This window comes from Dendropsophus ebraccatus, chromosome 12, assembly GCF_027789765.1.
Source record: "Dendropsophus ebraccatus isolate aDenEbr1 chromosome 12, aDenEbr1.pat, whole genome shotgun sequence".
Taxonomy (NCBI): domain Eukaryota; kingdom Metazoa; phylum Chordata; class Amphibia; order Anura; family Hylidae; genus Dendropsophus; species Dendropsophus ebraccatus.
Genome location: NC_091465.1, coordinates 52,832,799 through 52,853,015, shown reverse-complemented (window position 1 = coordinate 52,853,015; position 20,217 = coordinate 52,832,799). Strand labels below are relative to the sequence as shown.

Genomic DNA, 20,217 nt, shown 5'->3' with positions numbered 1-20,217 from the left:
GGAGACAGAAGTTATTTTCCCCATTGTGCACAGCCCTCTTTCTTCAGCAGATGGGATTCACGCTCCTGTACCCAGCATCACTGAGGGTATTTCATGCGGACGGATCCTACTCCACTTTCACTAATGTGGACGAGGCCACAGAGGCCCTCAAAGACTACCTGCGTCCAGGGAAGCCACAATCTCATAATGGCTCCCCTCGGCGTGATAGCCCTCCTCACACACCAGCCCTGTGCTTTCCCCTGGTGATCGAGGCTTGCCTCGATTCGAATGTTTCTATACCTGATCCATGGCATCTACCTCCTAAGGAGCAAAGAACCAAAGAGGCTGTAGAGGCACCAGCCTGAAGATAGTGTTCCTGGTGTTTTTCCCATGCCACTGCGCTTCACCACCGTTTACTAGTTAAAAGGACTTAGATTTGCAGCCAAGCAGTCTGGTATTCATCAGGGACATGGACTAGGGACAATTGAGCTGCAAGTTTGTTTTGTTTACATCCTCTTTGCCAAGAGCATTTGTCCCCGATGTTCTGATCCTTTTTTAGTTGTTACCGTCTGTCGCTTACTGATCGTGGCTGCTTCTTATATCTCTGTGGTTCACTTGCCTCTCTTTACCATTTTTCCCTATCCCCTTTCCCTGCTTCCCCCCCTTGTTCCCTCTCCTTTCCAATGTCCCCCATATCCTAATGTCCCTTTCTTGCCTAACCCATCTATTTCTCATTCCTTGTCTTCTCCCTTTTCCTTCCTTTTCCCCCCTTCCACCTCCTTCTTCCCCTCATACCCTTTCTTTTTTTTGTCCCTTTCCCTTCCTTTTATCCCCCCCCCCGGCTCTCCCATCCCGCCCTCCCCCTCCCTGTTCTCTTCTTCTCTTCTCCCCTTTTTCCTTCCTCTCAGACATTTTGTTTTGTAGCTTCTCCCTGTTCAACAGCAGCGAATATCGTGGTAATCAGCGAGTTTCATACTCCACTGGTGTATTGCCAAACCCTTATATAGGGGCCTGGGGCGGAAGGTGGGTTGGAAAGTAGTGAATCGGTTACGGTTCCCTACAGCTTGGAAAAAAGCGAAGTCCCTAACCCAGTGTTCCCAGGGTTTGAGGCCACACATAACCCTGAGTGGGGTAGAACGGTTATGTTAAGTTTGTTCTTTGTTACGGTTTTGGGTTGTTGGGAAGGGGGGTGGGGGGAGGGATGCTCACGGTCTGTCTCACAAGTTGGGGGGAGGGGTGCTGATGGAATGCAATTCTATTTCTTTTTATGGTCTGTATTATTTCATGGAATGTAAAGGGGCTCTGGTCCCCTCATAAGAGACACATGGTATTGCGCCATCTGAAAACGTTTTCACTGGACCTTGTCTTTTTACAAGAAAAACACCTAGATTCTTCAGACTTTGTTAGAATGCGCAAACATTGGGTGGGTCAGGTTTTCAGCTCGGCAGTGGTGGATAGAAAGGCCGGGGTACTGGTCCTGGTACACAAGGATTTTAATTGTGAGATATTGGATGAGTGGTCGGATGACGAGGGGAGGATTTGTACACTTCATGTCAAAACACCAGGGGAAGAATTCCTTCAGTAAATGTTTATGGCCCCAATGATACTAATTCTGCCTTTTTTTCCTCTCTGTCCACCATAGTTCTTCAGCACCGGGTTCCGCATAAAATTATTGGGGGGACTTCAATGCCGTGATGAACTATACGGAAGATCGGAAATCGACCCAAGCCAAGTTGGTTCCTCCTCGACAGAGAGACACAATCTTATCCTCCTGGTCATCCTCAGTGGGAGTGGAGGATGTGTGGAGATAGTCTAATCCAGATGCCCGTGAGTTTACGCATTATTCTCACCCACATGACTCATGGTCGAGGCTAGATTACCTCTTTCTTTCGCCAACTTTCTTGTCCAGGGTGGACCGAATTGAGATCTTAGATCTTGTTATATCTGATCATACCCCAATAGCCCTCACACTACATGATATTCATCCGAAGGGCTCGGATTTCTTGTGGAAATTCCCAGTAGGTCTCACTAGAGACGAGAACTTTAAGGCCTTGTTAAAGGGATGGTGGATGGAGTATGCTACGCACAACTCCACACATATGTCTAATCCCCTACTATTTTGGGACGCAGCAAAATCAGTGCTTAGAGGCCATATAATGGCATATGTAGCCTCTCTTAAAAAGAAAATACAAGTGCAGCTAACGACGTATAGTGCGGAGTTGCTCAGTACATACAGGGCTTTAACACGGCACCCATCTCAGGGAACTAAGACTGCCTGGTTGACAGCTAAAGCTTCTTATAAACACTGGCTAGAGACGAGAGAAAACCTATACAGATCTCATTTTGATGCAGTCCTTTTTAGATATGGTAATAAACCAGGGAGACTGATGGCGAGGCTGGCCAGGGGCCCTCATACCACCCACCATATTCAGTCCTTGAAGGACAGAAGGGGCGTGGCTCACCAAGACCCTTTCAAGGTTAATGACATTCTGCGGGATTTCTGCAGAGACCTCTATAAAGACTCTCCGCCTTCAACCGCCCCATCTAGGGATTGGCTGAATGGCTCCTGGCTACCCTCTCTGACGGACGAAGACAGAGAACTACTAAATGCCCCCTTCTCATTGGAAGAAATAGGGAAAGTGGTTAAGGAGCTTAAGCCGAATAAGGCGCCTGGTCCGGATGGATACACGGGTGACTTTTACAAGCTTTTGATAGACGAGATAGGCCCTACCCTTCTGACCTTATACAACTCCTTTCAGCAAGGCTCTCCAGTATCCCGAGATATGAATACAGCCATTATTCGGGTCCTACCTAAGCCAGGGAAGGACTTGTCGAGCCCGGGAGGTTATCGGCCTATCTCGCTTATAAACATAGATCTTAAAATAGCCTCCAAGGCGATGGCAGATCATCTAGCACAAATGTTGCCACGCCTTATCTCCTATAACCAAGTAGGCTTAGTAAAGGGCAGGTCGGCGGTCACAAATATTAGGAAAGTAATCTCAGTCCTAGACGAAGTCCAACAGCATCCCAGGCTTCACCCCTCCTCCGCCATATTATCCATCAACGCTGAAAAAGCTTTCGATAATGTGCGGTGGGAGTGGGTTTGGGCCAGGGTGGGGTTTTTATTGTCCTCCTTCTCTCCAGAGAAAGGAACCAGGCAAGAATGTCCCATATCGCCCTTGTTATTCAACCTGGCGATCAAACCCCTCTCTAAAGTACTAGCCAACCATCCAGACTTACATGACCATCCCTGTCTTACTTAAGCATCGGGACATAAAACAAATCAATTCAACAGTCACAAAATTTATATGGGGGGGATATGAAATATATGCAATTGGCAGAGGTATGCCAATTTGGTCCCACCTTGAGGCCAGAAATAGTTTCTCCCAGGAATGGATGCCAAAGGGCATCACTAAAGTCTCCCACATCCTCCATGACCATGAACACAGATACCTTGGGTTTGCTGAATTACAGGCAAAATACTCTCTGGGTTTGGGTCATTTTTTGCTATATAACCATGTGACATCCTTTCTACGGGCACGATGTAGGGATTTGAATTCCTTTTTCAAGTCGAACTTTATAGAAGATGCTATTAGAGTCGAAGCTCACAGACATTCTCTATCATACCTTTATTTGCCCCTTGACAGCAAGTCACCAAGCTAGAGACGTGGCATGTTTTCAAATACTGGGAGTCCTACTTTGATAAAGAGGACCTCACTAAACCCATAATAGATGGCTGGCTAGCGGTGCGCAAGGCAGTCATAAATGAGACCTGGAGGAAATCTCAGTATAAAATCATGCATCACGCCACCTATGGGTTTAATCTCCCTAGGACTCCAGCGAACCCAGAGCGTATTGAGGCCTGCCCTAACTGTAATGCCAGATGCACGGACCTGGTACATGGTCTAGTCACATGCCCCTTGTCCAGAAACTTTTGGATCTCCTTGAAGGAGATCTTGCAGAGTAAACTCAAGGTGTTCCTGCCGCTGGACCAGTTAACACTCTTGTTTCATATCTCCCCTGAGGGGGGCAAACTGACTGCTCTTAGTCATGTGTTCATTTTAATAGCCAAAACATGTCTGTTAGCTAAATGGTTAGTTCCTCAAATGCCACAAATGGAAGAGGTCACCCTTCAGGTGAAAAAATGCATGTACTTTGATTATATGGAAGTCTCACGGTCGCTTGAGAAACTAACCAAAGGCTTTTTCAGAAAGTGGAAAACATTTATTTGTGATTTTTTTTCTCATGATGAAATCCAACAATTAATGATCCGTTTCAAGGATACAACCTGGTATCTTCGGAGGGATGTGGCCGGAACACTAGGCAAGCTGAAAATTGTGCAGTGAGACCATGGTCAGAGACACCTATGCTACCCTTTCTCTATCATCTAGGTTGGATTGGAGGCAGACCGTGAGCAGGGTGGGATGGGAGAGAGTCTTTCTACAATGTGTTTGTTATGATATAACATGTTCTGTTTTCAGTAATTACTGTGTCGCCTCCGGCCTATGTTGGGCCGGTTGGCATATACTGTCAACTTACCATAACGGTGGGATTTCCCGTCCACCATGATTGTATCATAAAAATGTTAAAAAACGAATAAAAAATATATATAAAAAAAAAAGAATGGTGTCTAAACCTCTTAATGAATATGAGCGATGCGGGTTTGCAGAGGGAGAGCTGTAAGCTCGCGAGAGCTAACCGCATGACAGAGAACACAGGAGGTGACCATGTGACAGTTATCCCCATGTGATGTGTCACGTGATCGGAATATTCGGCCATCCTAAGACCTGCTAGAAGATGAACTTATAAGGTACAAGATATTTTTTAATATTTCTTTTCTTTGTATTTAACTGCTCGACTCTTCTTCTTGAGGCGGGCAGTAGACTGTTAAGGACTTTCTTAGGATCAGCGTGACCCAGAAGTGGTTTGCGGCCTTCACAATGGAGGTTGATTATTTAAGTGTGTTGCTGCTACTGTATATACATGCCTGAGGAAAGTTCTATTATATTTGAGAGCCGAAACGCGTTGCGTCTGCCTAATAAATCTTGCTAGTTATTGTACTATACAGCTTGGAGTATCTTCTTGGTGGTGTATGGTTCACCAGATTCCCCTACACCTGCGCCAGGCTCATTTGGAAGGTATTTCCCTGTCCCAGTTGGTCACTGCTGGGAATCTGCTGATTTGCTACTGTCTTCACGTCCCGGTTTATCTTTGAGGGACCTGAAGTCGGCTGCGGTGTTATTTAAGCCATTGATAGTGTTGTGCCTAAACATGCAAAACCTGTACAGGTGAGCATTCATTTGTTCACCTTCCTTTGAACTTTTCAAGCTGACTTCTAATTACGGCACTAGAAGGTGCCCGCTTCTTTCTGTGTTTTGTAGCTCTGAAAGGGAAGGTAAACTGTGGTGGATCCCAATGGGAAATAAGTCCAGAGAGTCAGAGAGGGTTTGCAGTAAACAGTGTGCTTCTTTACTGAAGAAATTTTGGGTGCAAAACAGTACAGGCAAGAGAGCGGGGCATGAGCTTTTTATTTTAACTGCATGAATATCTGCCTTACCACACAACCAGACTGCAGCTGGGTAAAATTGTAATTGTCCACAGTGGCTGTTACCGCCATTTTGATACTATTATATTTCTCTTATGTGGCAGTACCAATGTGTTTTTAGCTATGTGTTTTAACCATTTATGTTTTTTTTTTTCAGTCCTTTTGAGTAAACAGTACAGGCAAAGCACTGAGCTGGCTTCTCCAGTCCACGACCCGTAGCAGTAGAAAGTTTTGTGTGCGAGGGAAAGGCCTAAGCTAGCAGTCTTCTTCTAGGTCTTTGCAGGCTTGTGCTCTATTCAAAAAGGTGGTGACCCAGGGTCTGTGGAGCCTGGGACCTAGATGGAAAACAGGGAAAGACAACCAGCATGACCTCTAGCGCTAAGCACCAAAAGACTGTCCCTTCCAACTTGCTGGGCCAACCCTAGGGCGTTGTCGACAATTGGGCATAGTTCCTTTCCCTAGATATGTGAAACACTGTATGACGGTAATCGCAGTAGAAATGGTGTGGTGGTATTATTTGTATACAGGTACACAACTAGTATACCACAGTATTTTTATCATGTTTTTAACTAACGATGTTTTTGTTTGTTTATTTTTGGTTAAGTATTCGCAGTTGATGTGGCTATTTGTGGCAGTGTGATTTAAAAATTTGGCTGTATGTAAAGACGTGTTAGGCGAAACAATAAAAGTATAAAAGGATAAAAGAATAAAGAAGATTAAAAAAAGGAAGCTGGAGATGGACAATATGTATATATATATATTTTTATGTATATAATTTTTTTGTTAGTTTCTTTATTTATCATGTTTTTTCTTCTTCATTTTTTTGTAAACTTTTTCGTTACACATAATTTTAGTTTGTGCAACATTAGTGTCAATTACACTTATAAATTGTATATTTGATCTGGTGAAGTTATGGAATTATGGCCCGCTAGTAGTGCACTTTTTGGAAAGTAGTAGTGCATTATTTGCAGATTTGCAAATGAATTTGTTATTGCATACGCATTGTATATCTATATATCACTGCAGTATATAGTATATATAGTATTTACAATTTTGCACTAGGTGGTTTATGTGGGACATGTAGTGCCGTTAAATAGAATTTTTTCTGTTATTGGGGTGCGCATTACATTTATTGCGAATATTGCACAATGCGTATTTTGCACAATATTTCACTATGTACTTGTTTCACATTTATGGCGGGAAATATATGTAGTATTGGACGGGTTTGTGTGGTCTGATATATGTGTACTATGTTACTTATGGCCCGAGTTTATTCCTTTTGTGTAGTTATCGGTAGGGATATGGAGTGTGACACCTAATCTGCTTTGGCTAATTGATGTCAATACTTAGGTGTCAGTTATGTTCAGCTTAGGTGATAGTAGGAGGATTGCCTGTAAGTGGAGCTCTGATCCTGGGGAGTAGAGTATGGGCCTACTTCCACAATGGCCTCAAGAGTGTTGTGGGCATGTCCACTTGCGTATCACGTGGCAGATGTGCGTTCCTGCGATGAGTAGCTGGAAGAGAAAGTAACGTGATTCCATTGCTCCTCAGCGGCCAGCATCACCAGAGGCATCCATCCCCCATAAATAGCCTGAGAAGGTGCTAGTTAATTTATGCCCTCCTGATGAAGTGTTAGCAACGCGAAACATGCATTGAGGGGGACACTCAGGACACTCGGAGGGATTCGGCCGGGCCGTCCGAAGACGTCATCGCAGACTGAAGATCGGAGACGAGTCGGCACGTGACAGGTATGTATAGCGCACCACACTTCCGGGTACACGGGTGGGGGTGGTGGGACACGGGGAAGGGGGCCATTCACAGACATAACATACATTACAAAGTTGTATAACTTTGTAATGTGTGTTATTCTGTCAATAATTGTTTACCGCCGCACTACCCCTTTAATTAATCTTTCCTACTTACCCTCTAGACCTCTACATATGGATGCAGACCCCTTGACAAAGGTGGGACATGCAAAAATGCAAGGAGGTCAGGAGGACTGCAGGTATTATTATATGGTATCACAACTCCTTTATATGGAGCACAAGGTGCAATGGTAGTATGACCGTGAATAAGATCACCATGAGTAGTCCCGATGCATTGACTTTTGTGTATGTCAGGGCACAATCATAAAACTGGAAACTTCTTCTGTCTTGTTCTCACCAAAGATGGAAGGTAGTGCTTGAACAGGGCAATTCATGATAGAGCTGGATTGTGTATGCACTTATTATTATTATAGGCTGCAGGTTTTCCACACACATGCCTTACTTATGATTTTTGTTAGGCTAAATGAGGGCAGGATAAATTAGTGATAGAAATGCAGATTGGTGTATTACTTCCATCATTCTGTTCAGACTTTTTTCCTAATATGCAGTAGAATAGGATTCTTGCTGCACCCTCCTCCCGCCCTCCAGCTGCTGATTGACAGTTGACTGCCTATACGAAGCAGGAGTAGATCACTGCCAATCAGCAGATGGTGGGTGTAGTTTTCTGCTTCTCATGAATAACGAGGACTACTGGGCTCATGCACATAATGGAAAGAACTACTTATTGTCCATGTCATTCAGCAGTATATCTCTGAATCAGCTGCAAAGAACAATGTAAATGATACATCATACCCTTAGATAGGGCAGCATAAACCTACTGACAGAGTCTCTTTAAGTCTTTTGTAAGGCAGGAGGTCGCACCCCGGGACATATGATGGCTGCCTCCCACTATCTTTGTGGGCCCTTCATATGTGATTTTAGAGTATGGAGATAATCAGGGAGGTAATCCAACTTTACTGCTCACAAAAAGGTTTCTTTGATGCTCTTTATCTTTTAGGAACCCGTAACTCCTCAGCAGGTCGAACTGCACCACCGCCGCTTCCTTTCTTTCAGGAGGAGTTTCACTTGGCTCCAGTGTTCTCAGCTGTCTCCTCACCTCCCACTCCTGCTGTTTCCTAGCCTTGAACCAGCTCCAATTGTTCTTGAACGGTCCCGCAGGGTTGGGTTTAGGGAGTTGGACAGATTAGAGACATTCCTTGTCCCCAAACAGCCATTCTGGAATGATGGATGATTCTGGACTTGGGGGGCCTCAGCATTAAAGTGGGCAGCATCATAGTGGGTAGCACAGATGTTTCTGTTGATGCCTCTGCTTGGTCCATCAGGTTGCCCCAACTGGATGATACAGTCCCGCTGTGGGTAGAGGAGCTGGAGATGGCTGTAGTACTCTCGTTGTGTCTGGTGCGGCTTGTGTGGGAGCGCCCTCACAGTGCTGCTATGTGCTTGCCATGCTTCTGAGCTCTCTCCTCCCACTAAGGCAGGTCCATGGTCTCTCATTCGGGCATCAGGCTCCCCTCAAATGGCGGCAATGTGTGGACTCCAGATGTTCCGTCAGTAAACTTCAGACCCTGAGTGGCAGTTGGTAGAGAAGTTTGGTTCTTGAGGGGAAGCCTGTTTTGATTCTTCCCGTGCTTTGGAAAAACCTGCTACACTATATTGAAGGACAGCGGCCGTCAATAGGGGGAGACTTTGAGCAGTTATTACACTCATTAAAGGGATTAGGGATAATCCCATTCTCATGCCAATCCCATGCACATGCCTAAACAATTAAAAAACCTTTTAGAATGCCAAAACTCGGCCAAAAGTTCTGCTGAGGTCCTTCTGGCCACTTCACAGTTAACCTCTGTTTTGCTTAGGTGATCCAGATCTTCTCTTTCCACCTAGGGCTGTATTACAGGGCCCAATATTCTGGATAAACGAGTGCCAATCTGCTAGATCACTTACTGAGCCTATTACATGGCTCTTGCAGAATATATTAGATGATAAAGTATGTACCTCTCCACGCTCCTTGGTGTTCTTTTTTTTTTTGGGCAAATTATTTTTTTAATGATATCACCAAGCATGACAATAGATACAACAAGAACCAATAAAGGTTCCTGGAAATAGTAAACGGCGAGTCCAAGATGTGTCAAATAAAGGAAAACAAACAGAAATGCAAGAAAAGCAAGAGAAATTCTCCATATATATGTAATTGAGTTTCAGCCAATCAGCTCTCCTCCCTATCCAGGAAGTTTAAGATTCCCTAACGTCCCCTTCAGGTCCTCCATACAGTACCATTCCGTATACCGGAACTGTTAATGATAGATAACCTTTCATCTCCCAGGTGTTCTTCTCGCTTCTTCCTGCTCCCCACAGCCGTGCCTGGAACTTCAAAGTCGGTCTCTAATGTGAAAGGCCACTCAGTCAATCACTGGCCGAGACAGGACAGTGCCACTGCCAGTGATTGGATGAGCAGCCTGTCACTTCAAAGACCAATGTAGAAGCTTCAGCAGCGAGCGGGCAGAAGTAAGAAGAACACCAGGGAGCACAGAGAGGTACGGACTGTATAAAGCTTTTTTTTTTTACACAGTCATCAGCTGTCGGCCATGTATTGCTATTACACATAGTGATTCGCTGTCTGTAGCCGATTATTTTCAGACAGGACCAAAAACACAATCAGCCGATAATTGATTCAACACTCACAGTGGCATTCAATGACCCACAATAAATACAAAAATACATTGAGACAAGGACACGAACAGGATTAGTCACAGTTCTAATTATTTAAGGGTCAGTTGTCCCCCCTTCCGGTAAGGGTTGGGACTAGGAAAATAAAAGGTCCCGCAGTATAATAATTGTACACAGGGGCGTAACTAGAAATGGCTGGGCCCCATAGCAAACTTTTGATTGGGCCCCCCCTTACCAACTGACCACTAAGTCGTCAAGTTAGTCAAAACTGCAAGGGCTTTCCTGGAATGCTTGCAGTTAAAAGGGCATTTGCAGAACCTGGGAGGCCTACTTGGCCACCTAATACTGCAAATCATGATAAAGCTCATGGGGCCCAGCGTATTGCAGGAGCAGGCAACAGGGCCCCCTGATGCGGTGGGCCCCATAGCAGCTGCTATGGCTGCTACAGTGGTAGTTACGCCCCTGACTGTACATCAAAAATTAAAAGAATTGATTCATGGGAATAAGCTCTAGATATCCCTCCACAGCAATACACACTCACCCTGACCTGTCCCTTTCCCAAAACACAAGGCCATTGAAAAAAGAAAAAGAACGAAGGTATAAGTGGTGGTCACATCACCAAACCCTCATACATACCAGTAGAATGCCTCTATGCGTTTCCCTCCTTAGTAGATACATCACAAGGAGTTCATCAGGAGGCTAGCCTGAAAACAAACGTCTTGAGGGTCTGGATGTTAGCCCTAATAGACAGCAGGATTCAAATGCTGATGGTTCGGCCGATTCATCTCTACTGCATGCGATTGTTAGTCCTCAGCTGCATCACCCCGTTGTTTCCTGCATCTCCTGTGTTTTCGTTGTGTTCTGACCTATGCCTGTTTTCTGACTTCACACATAGATCTTAATTTTGTACCTAAAGTATGCCATGGCATGTTTTCTGGTTTTGGCTTCTTACTCCGATTTGGTTCTTGGTGTGTTTTCCTTGTTTTGACCTTGGCCTTACTATGACCTTGTCCCTGTCCCTCAGTTGGCATCAGCGTAGGGCTATGTAGGACGACAGGTAGGCTGGGTACAGTTCAGGGCTCACTATTCCCCTACGGGTATGACACTTTGAACATGAACTCAGTTACACTATTGAATACATAAGCAAAGCTCCAAACTTTACTCACGTGCTTCAGTGTAAAGAAATTATTTTCAGGGTGCCTCTGCTCAGCAGCACAGCAGAAAAAAAGGCACAAAAGGCGTATGTATTTAAAAAAAAACAAACAAAAAAAACTTTTTAGTATCTGTTAGGGCCCTATTCCACCTGACGATTATCGTTTGCATAATCGTTAACGATTAACGATCTCAAACGACCGCTATTGCGAAAGACCTGAAAATGTTCACTCATTTCCATGGAACGATAATCGTTTTTCTTCGCTATTTATTCACTATTGCGTTCGTATCTATTGTGAACGACCGAACGATGTCTTATTCAATGCGAACGATTTGCGAACGTTTTGCAAACGAGCAACGATAAAAATAGGTCCAGGTCTTATAAAGCGATCAACGATTTCTCGTTCGGTCGTTAATCTTTAACTGCATTTCAACCGAACGATTATTGTTTAGATTCGAACGATTTAACGATAATCTGAACGATAATCGTCCGGTGGAATAGGGCCCTTAATTCAGTGGGTCACCTATACATGGAACATAACCACAAGACGTGTATGTTGTGTTATGTTATTTGGAAAACCAGAAAGAAACTATGCTGGCTTTAAATAGTTTAAAAGTATTTAAAGTAAGTTTTAATTTGCTTTCACTACAGTTTCTTTTTCTTTTATTATTGATATGACTGATCTTTATTGGCTAAATGAACTGATTCCTCTTTGTACACCTATAGCCATGTTGCACAATGAATCCCTCATATCCTCCCCTGTGTAGAACCGCAAGTCTCAGCAGGCCCACCTTATTCTGCAGTTAATAATCGTCGTGTTTTTCCAGTGTAGGAGTCACATTGTGTTTTCATCAGAAAATATGACGGCGCAGCTACACTACTTGTAAAACCAGACAGACACACACAGGCTGACTCCCACATTCTGCATATGCCCTCCCCAGTAGGAGTAACCATAGGCAGCCAGTGATCTCTGGAGAGGCAGTTCTGCTTTGTGAATCATTCAACAGAGGGTGAAGTCCTAAAGTTTGTCGTTTACATTGAAAAGCAAGAACCAAGGCAACCGCATTTCTGAAATTCATCCCTTCTCAATCGCACTTTGTTACTGGGACATTTATTATTCTTTGGTAAGTAAATAATAGTTTAGCACAGGGCTTTTTTTTAGCTTGGAGATTTGACTTGCTTTATGCTTTAGCATCAATGTGTTTGTTTTATAATGAATGGTAAATGTGTTCATGTGATATAGGTCTACAAAGACTGATTGTATTACCTATGTAAACTTAAGCAAACCTTGTAGAAGTAATGGCTACACACAATTTATTTCAGTGTTTATGCTGTTATGTCATAGTGTATCTTATAGATGCCCACAGATAAACTATAACTGCCAATGCTAGGGAGGGGAGAATTACACCTCTAAGACTAGGAAATCTAACAAAGAAAACCAACATGGCCAATTCACTGAAAACCTTCAGTAACTTAAGGGATATGGGATTCATAGGGGATCCAGACTCGTATGTAAAGTATGTCTGCATCAATTTAATGTCTATGAAAGAATACTGAACATCTGTCCTCATCTGCTTCTTTTCAGGCTGTAAACGCCTGAACTAGCAGGGTCAGCATTAGAATTTGTAACTTTGTGATAGGTCATTACTGTCAGTACAGGGGTTTCTTCAAGGCACATATCAAGAAACCTCAGACCTCTTGACTTGTGAAATACATTTACACAACCAGTAAATGATAATGTGAGAGCACATGGACCCATGAGTGTAAGCTTATGGATGAATTATTCACATGGCTTAATGACTTCTACAATGTGCTGGCAACATTTGCCTTGCAGATACTCAGAGTGACTTCCTTTGGAGAAAATGATCATGAAAGGCATGTTGTCTGTTTTGTATTAGAATGAGAGACTCTCACATGCGTAAGTGTTATAGTAAGAAAGATTTAGCTTATCTGGAGTATATAGTTAAGCAGATATTTTATGTGCCACTTTCCTTTGAAGAAAATGAAAAGAAGGCCTTTTACGCATTGTGAAGGTTTCCACTGACAGCTGAATTTTTTGCTGCTTTACTTTAATGGCAAAGTTAAGTTTTACCACTTATAGTTCATTAGATGACACTTGTATTGTAAAAAAAAAATAGCATATTCACAGTTGACTGTCTGGAGGCTATATGTCCTTAGTGCTGGGTGATAGGGGTGAGAGATAGAGATATATATCTAAGGGCCCTATTCCACGGGAGGATTATCGTTCGCATTATTGTTAACGATAAGTGATCCAAACGACCGCTATTGCAAAAGACCTGAAATCGTTCACCCATTTACATGGAAAGATAATGGTTACTTATGATCATCCATCGGTCGTCTTGTCGACCGAACGACGTCTTATTCAATGCGAACGATTGCGAACGAGCAACGATAAAAATAGGTCCAGGTCTTATTAAACAATCGACGATTTCTTGTTCGGTTGTTAATCGTTAACTGCTATTCAACCCAACGATATTGCTTAGATTCGAACAATTTAACGATAATCTGAACTATAATCGTCCTGTGGAATAGGGCCCTAAGGGAACAAAATGAGTAAATGTCTACCTACACCTGTGCCCCTAGAGGACATTTCTGGGACCATAACTATTGAGGTGGCATTGTTCATAGATCTAAGACAAGTTACTTGCATGTAGTTTAGTATATACATTTGTCCTTGGAGCAATGTCTGCTGTATTATTCCCTGCTGAACTAACAGAAAGTTTTTTTTATTAGTTCAGGAATTCAGGGTAATGTGCCCTTAATGATAAAACAAACATCTGATAATATTGAATTCAATAGTAAAAATGGAGGTCAAAAAAGGACAGTCAAAAAAGAAAAACTGTGTTTGAACAATTAAAAAATAACGCCCGCTGTTTGCAAGAGATGTCCGAAAATAATTTACTTGATCATAATTTTGACATCCGCACAGATGACATCTGTCATTTTATACGATGTGTGCATTAGACATCTCACGTCTGTCATTCCATTGACTTCAATGCATTGCGGCAATAACGGACGTCTTTTTAAATAGAAGAAGCCGACGCCTTTTCTCTTTTTTTGACGTTTTGTGAACTTAGCCAAAGGGATATTCTGAGTTAGAATACTTATCCCCTAGGATAAGTCCCTGGGTGTTCAGACAAATGGGATCCTCCATGATGTTGACAAAAAAGCCACAAGTTTTGGTTACATAAGAAGCAGTGAGTTGCTCATGCTTACCAAAGTTCTATTCATTCACTTCTGGACCTGCTAAAGGTAGCCGAACATTGTACTCAGCTATCTCCAGCAGCTCCATTGGCATTGGATGGAGCAGTAGCACATATGTGTAACCTGTCACTCCATTCATAACAAAGGCAAGCAATATTTAATGTATTATACTATAGTAGTGTGGTTGTCTCAAACTTCGCAGTAATTCACAGCTTGTAATGTAATATGTAGCCCTTTTTTCACAGCAGCTCTTAGAAATTCATGATTGTTCATGTCAGCTTGCGTACAGAGGAGCATGTGAGGAATATAACATATATATTAAATGCAGTGTAATAATTCTTTAAACATGAAAGTAAAAATATACTGGCTCACATGACGCTTACAAATAATGTATATGATTATCCTATTATAGTCTTTCTGGCATGTCAAAGCAATGTTTTAGTGGATCTTTTAGCAACTTGTGTGCCACAGCCAGTGTTTTTATCTGCACTAGTTTTATTGCATGAGGCCCTCTGAGTTCGGCTATTTTCCAAAATTTGCAGATGTTTTCTCTTTATTTGCACGTATCTTTAAGAGGGCGGGGGATTTCACAGTGGGCTGCAAATCTTCACAATCATCTAGCATCACTGGGAAATTAGTGATGCATATGACACGTTATCATTTGACTGTAACACTAAAGATTCTTAGCGCGGCACGGCATCTTTTTTATTTATATTGTTCCTATTTTTAGTGGAGGCAGATACCACTAGCTGTACTAGCAGTACGCACACTATTTTTTGTGTTTTACCAGGAGCGCCATTGGTTAAAACTTTTTTATAAAGATTCTTAGAGCCAATGTTCTCTTAAAGGGGCTGTCCCATCTAAGCAACCACATTTCTAATTGAGTACTTGCTGGCATTCAAGGAGGAGGGACCAAATAGAAGTAGGTTTTTTTTTTTTTAATCTCTCTTTCTGTCACCGGTGGGTGGGAGGGGTGGGTAATTGTAAAATGTGCTATGAAATGGATTTGACAAATGTGGAAATATTTTAAGGCTATGTTCACACAACGTATGAGACCGGCCGTTCCGTGACCCCGGCCTGGTCACGGAACGGCCGGTCTCTGGCCGGATCATCTTGGCCGGTACTTAAGTACCGGCCAGGTGATCTTTCCGGCCGCAGAGCTCTGATGCGGGCGCATCAGCGTGCGCCCGCATTAGAGCTTGCCATAGCACACAGTGAAGCGAGTGGCCAGAGCCACTTGCTTCACTGTGTGCACTGACAGGTCTTTCTGACCTGTCATTTTTTTCCGGCGCCGCATGGGATCCCGGCCGGAGCACATACGATGTGTGTATGCTCTGGCCGGGATCCTATTGAAGATAAGCTATGTTCCACAGCGCAAAACTATGGCCGTAGTTCTGCGGCGAGAACTTCCGCTGTAGTTTTACGTAGTGTGTAGATAGCCTTATATTGTTTTTAATTTTAAAAAAAGTAATTTAAAAATAGAGGTGGGACCAGTGAAATAACTTGTAGCTTCTGCTTCTGGGCATCAATGCAAAATTTGTAACGGACCCATGTCTACTATGTGCCATTTATAATACTGGTCTTTTTATACGGTAGAGGTGCCATGGTAAACCACTCAGGCACCTGGCCCCTTATATGACTGCTACCTCTGCACCCCCCATAGTTACACCCCTAAGTAGGAGAGCAAAGTAACAAATGAGGAAGCCCCCTCTGTACAGTTGATATGCATTAATTATCCAAATTAATGTCCACCTTAAAATTCTGCATGGGAAGTGCTGGGAACAGTATATAATGCATTCAGGGGGCTCAATGCCCAAACCTGTAATGGACTGGGCCCCCTAAGCAGAAACTTGCAGCACCCGGCCCTCGAGCGGGCCTCCCGGTCGCTGCCAATGCCCAGCCGCAGTGTTCCCTGTGGCCCCGTCCAGCATTCCCTGCAGCCCCTGCCCCAGTCCAGCACTCCTTACGGCCCCACCCCCATCCAGCGTCCCCTTCGGCCTCGCCCCAATCCAGCATCCCCTGTGGCATTTGCCCTTGTCCAGCATCCCCTGCTGCGTCCCCATCCAGCATCCCCTGCAGCCCCTCCCCCTCCAGCATCCGCTTCCCATAAAGCAGCCCCTGTCCCCATATAGTGTCCCCAGAGTCCCCCTCCCCAGCGTCCCAGGGCCAGACCCCCCCTCAGTGCCCCAGGACCACCCCCACCCATCCTTACAGTGACCCAGGACCATTCCCACCCACCCCCACAGTGTCCCAGGGACAACCCCCCGCCACCCCTGCAGTGTCACAGAGCCAATGCCCCCCCAAACCTCCCCTACCTGGCAAAGAGCAACCATCACCCCCCCCCCAGACCAGAGGGAAGAGGAAGTCAGGCACAGCAGCCACAGAGGACCAGAGGAAAGAGCAGGAACCAGGAAAGGTGAGATTACCCCCAGAAAACTACAACCCCCACTATGTCCTGCTAACAGTTCATGGTGGGAGTTGTAGTTTTGCAGCCTGTGGACATTCAGGTTGCAGAACTACAACCGCCATCATGCCCTATTGACAGTTCATAGTGGGGGTTTAACCCCTTAAGGACCGGGCCTGAAATGGCCTTAAGGACCGGAGCAAATTTTATGAATATGACCAGTGTCACTTTATTCATTAATAACTTCGGGATGCTTTTACCTATCTGGCTGATTCTGAGACTGTTTTCTCGTGACATATTGTACTTCACATTTCTTGTACATTGAAGTCGATACTTTTAACGAATCTTTATGAAAAAAACAAAATAACGTGAAAAATTGTGAAAAAATGCATTTTTCCAACTTTAACATTTTTTCTGCTTATACAGAAAATGGTTATACCACATAAATTATATATTAAATAGCATTAGCAACATGTCTACTTTATGTTGGCGGCATTTATTAAAATATATTTCATTTTTTTAGACAATAGAAAGCGTAAAACATAAGCTGCAAATTTCCAAATTTTCAGTAAAATTTCAAAATCAGATATTTATAGGGACCTGTTCAGGTTTAAAGTGTATTTGAGGGGACTGTGTGTTAGAAAGCCTCACAAAGCACCCCATTTCAGAAACTACACCCCCAAAACTCTGCAAAAGCACATCCAGAAAGTTTTTTAAATTTTCTGTGCAGAGATTTTCTTGTAATCCAATATCTTTCATAATTGTAAACCTATTACCAGAGAAATGCACCCCAATATTGATTGCCCCATTTCTGCAGTTTATAGAAATACCCCATATGTGGCCCTAATGTGCTATTTGACGCAACCACAAGCCTCAGATATAAAGGAGCGCCTAGTGAATTTGAACACCTCAGTTATATTTGGTCATTTTTGACTGTACCACTTCAGGTTGGCAGAGGCTCTGGGGTGCCAAAACCTAAAAAACACCCCTAAAGGGACACCATTTAGAAAACTACACCCCTCAAGGAATGTAACAAGGGGTGCGGTGAGCATCTGGACCCCACAGGTGCTTCACAGATTTTCTGAACAATATGGCGTAAAAAAATAAAAATTATTTCTTTATACTGAAATGTTGTTCTAGCCTTCAATTTTTCATTTCCACAAAGGGATAAAAGGAAAAAAAAACGCATAAAACATGTAGCGCAGTTTCTCCCGAGTACAGAAATACTCCACATGTGGACATAAAGTGCCAAGCGGGCGCAGGACGAGCCTCCAAAGGGAAGGAGCGCCAATTGGCCTTTGGAAGCTGAATTTCACTGGAATGGATTTCAAGGGCCATGTCGCATTTACAGAGCCCTCGTGCTGCCAAAACACTGGAAACCCCCCCACAAGTGACCCCATTCTGGAAACTACACCCCTCAAGGAATCTAATAAGGGGTGCAGTGAGCATATGGACCCCACTGGTGACGGGCACAAATGTGGAACAATGTGACGTGAAAGTGAAAAATTTCATTTTTTTCACTTTCAAGGCACAAATGTGGCCGTCATCAGGGGGTCCATATCCTCACTGCACCCCTTGTTAGATTCCTTGAGGGGTGTAGTTTCCAGAATGGGGTCACTTGTGGGGGGTTTCCACTGTTTTGGCAGCACGAGAGCTCTGTAAATGCAACATGGTGTTCATCATCCATTCTGGCCAAATCCAGCCTCCAAAATCCAAATGGCGCTCTTTCCCTTCAGAGGCTTGCCCTGCGCCCACATGGCGCTTTATGTCCACATGTGGGGTATTTACGGACTCGGGGGAAATTGCATTTTGTGTGTTTTTTTCTCTTTTAACCCCTTGTGAAAATGAAAAATTCAAGGCTAGACCAACATTATAGTGTAAAAAAAGTAATATTTCATTTTCACGCCACATTGTTCCACATTTGTGCCCGTCACCAGTGGGGTCCATATGCTCACTACACCCCTTGTTACATTCCTTGAGGGGTGTAGTTTCCATAATGGGGCCACTTGTGGGGGCTTTTACTGCCTTGGCAGCACAGGGAGTTTTTAAATGCAACATGGCCCTCGAAATCCATTCTACCCAAATCCAGCCCCAAAAAGCTAAATGGCGCTCCTTCCCTTCAGAGGCCCGTCTTGCGGCTACATAGCGCCTTAAGTCCACATGTGGGCTATTTCCATACTGGGGGAAATTTCTCTCCATGTTTTGTTTTGTTTATTCTCTTTTAACCCCTTGTGCAAATGAGAAACGTCAAAACTAGATCAATGATGTTGTGTAAAAATTAAATTTTTTACACTTAAACATTGGCCTAGCCGTGAATTTTTCATTTTCACAAGGGTTTAAAAGAGAAAAAAAAAACACAAAACGTGTAGAGCAGTTTGTCCCGAGTACGGAAATACCCCACATGTGCACATAAAGCGCGATGCGGCCGCAAGACGGGCCTCCGAAGGGAAGGAGCGCTATTTGGCTTTTGGATGCTGGATTTGGCTGGAATAGATTTCAAGGGCAATGTCGCATTTACAAAGACCCTATGCTGCCAAGACAGTGGTAAACCCCCACAAGTGACCCAATTCTGGAAACTGCACCCCTCAAGGAATCTAATAAGGGGTGCAAAGAGCATATGGACCCCACTGGTGACGGGCACAAATGTGGAACAATGTGACGTGAAAGTGAAAAATTTGGTTTTTTCATTTTCACAGCACAAATGTGCCAGTCATTGAGGGGTCCATATGCTCACTGCACCCCTTATTAGATTCCTTGAGGGGTGTAGTTTCCAGAATGGGGTCACTTCTGGGGGGTTTTCAATGTCTTGGCAACACAGGGCCTTTGTAAATGCGACATGGCATTCACCATCCATTCTAGCCAAATGGCGCTCCTTCCCTTCGGAGGCTTACCCTGCACCCACATGGCGCTCTATGTCCACATGTGGGGTATTTCCATACTCAGGGAAAATTGTTCTACACATTTCTTGTTTTTTTATCTTTTAACCTCTTGTAAAAATGAAAAAATAAAGACTAGATCAATGATTTAGTGTAAAAATTTAATTTTTTTTTACACTAAATGTTGGTCTAGCCTTGATTTTTTCATTTCCACAAGGGGTTAAAAGAGAAAATTAACGTGTAGGGTAATTTCCCCTGAGTACGAAAATACCCCACATGTGGATATAATGTGCCATATGGGCACAGGGCAAGCCACCAAAGGGACAGAGCGCCATTTAGAGGCTGGAATGGAGGACGAAGGCCATGTCGGGTTCGCAGAGTGCCCGTGCTGCCAAAACATTGGAAACCCCCCACAAGTGACCCCATTATGGAAACTACACCCCTCAAGGAATGTAACAATGGGTATAGTGAGCATATGGACCCCACTGGTGACAGGCACAAATGTGGAACAATGTGCTGTTAAAATGAAAAATTTAATTTTTTAC

The 20,217-nt window shown here is 43.7% G+C and overlaps 1 protein-coding gene across 1 annotated transcript in view; it reads left to right on the top strand.

Annotated features, from left to right (window-relative positions):
• The first annotated feature begins 12,118 nt into the window (after nucleotides 1-12,118).
• LOC138768993 (leukocyte antigen CD37-like) overlaps nucleotides 12,119-20,217 on the top strand; it is a 100,254-nt gene continuing 92,155 nt past the window's right edge. The window contains exon 1 of the mRNA XM_069947126.1: nucleotides 12,119-12,291. The gene's annotated coding sequence lies outside the window, so the exon portion shown is untranslated. The remainder of the gene's footprint in view (nucleotides 12,292-20,217) is intronic.